The following is a 1,396-nucleotide window of genomic DNA, read 5'->3' on the forward strand; positions in this document are numbered from 1 at the left end:
CCCCTTGCCCCTCCCCCCACTCACTCTGCCTCTTCCCCGTCTGGGCCCAGAGGGACCGCCCGTGCATCTGGCACTGCTGGGCGGATTCCTGGGGCAGTCCCGGGGCGTTCTGCGCGAGCCACTGGGCCACGGGCACCCCCGTGTAGTTCCAGGGCACGGAGGCCCCCAGGCCACAAGGCACGAACTGGCTTTGGCTGAAGTCGTAGCAGGTGAAAGGCATCTTGTTGAAGAAAAGGACCCAGTTCTGTTCGAGGACGCCGCCGTCGGCCGAGAGCAGGCTGTCCGTCTCCAGGTGCAGCACGAAGGCACCTGCGTGGGGGGGGGAGGAGGCGGGGGGAGAAACGGAGATCAGGGGGCGTCTGCCAGGAAGCCCCCTCCCCAGGCAAAGAAGGTGAACGGCTGCGGGGTCCTGAGATGGTGGCACTCCAGAGGCAGGGAGTTCCGCGGTCCCGCAGCCCGGAGACAGACAGACAGACAAGCAGGTAGACAGAAAGGCAGAAAGACATACAGACACACACACAGACAGACACACAGACACATACAGATACAGACACACACAGAGAGACACACATACACACACAGAGACACAGACATATACACAGACATACACACAGATACAGAGACACACAGACACAGAGATACACACAAACACACACAGACACAGACACACGCACAGACACGACACAAACAGACACACAGAAACAGACACACAGAAACACAAAGACACACAGACATACAGAGACACACAGAGACACATACACAGAGACACAGAAAAACAAAGACACAGCCACAGACACAGACAGACACAGATAGACACACAGACACACACACACGGACACAGACAGACAGACACAGACACACACAGACACACACACACACACACGGACACCCACAGATATATACACACACACAGAGACACACACACGGACACCCACAGATATACAGACAGAAATTTGTGTATATTTATTGTGGTTTTTACTATTGCCTGTTCACCGCCCTGAGTCCCGTAAGGGAGATAGGGCGGTATATAAATTCAATAAATAAATAAATAAATAAATACAGACACACACAGACACACAGACACCCAGAGACACAAAGACAGACACAGACCACACACACACACACGGACACACACGGACACACACAGATATACAGACACACACACGGACACACACAGACACACAGACACACACAGACACACAGATACACAAAGAGACACACACACACGAACACAGACAGACACACAGACAGACAGACACACACAGACACACACACACACACGGACACACACAGATATACAGACACACACCGACACACACAGATATAGACACACAAAGACAGACACACACACACACACACACGGACACAGACACACACACACACACACACACACACA

This window comes from Protobothrops mucrosquamatus, unplaced genomic scaffold (assembly GCF_001527695.2).
Source record: "Protobothrops mucrosquamatus isolate PMUCROS unplaced genomic scaffold, P.Mucros_1.0 scaffold11222, whole genome shotgun sequence".
Lineage (NCBI taxonomy): Eukaryota > Metazoa > Chordata > Lepidosauria > Squamata > Viperidae > Protobothrops > Protobothrops mucrosquamatus.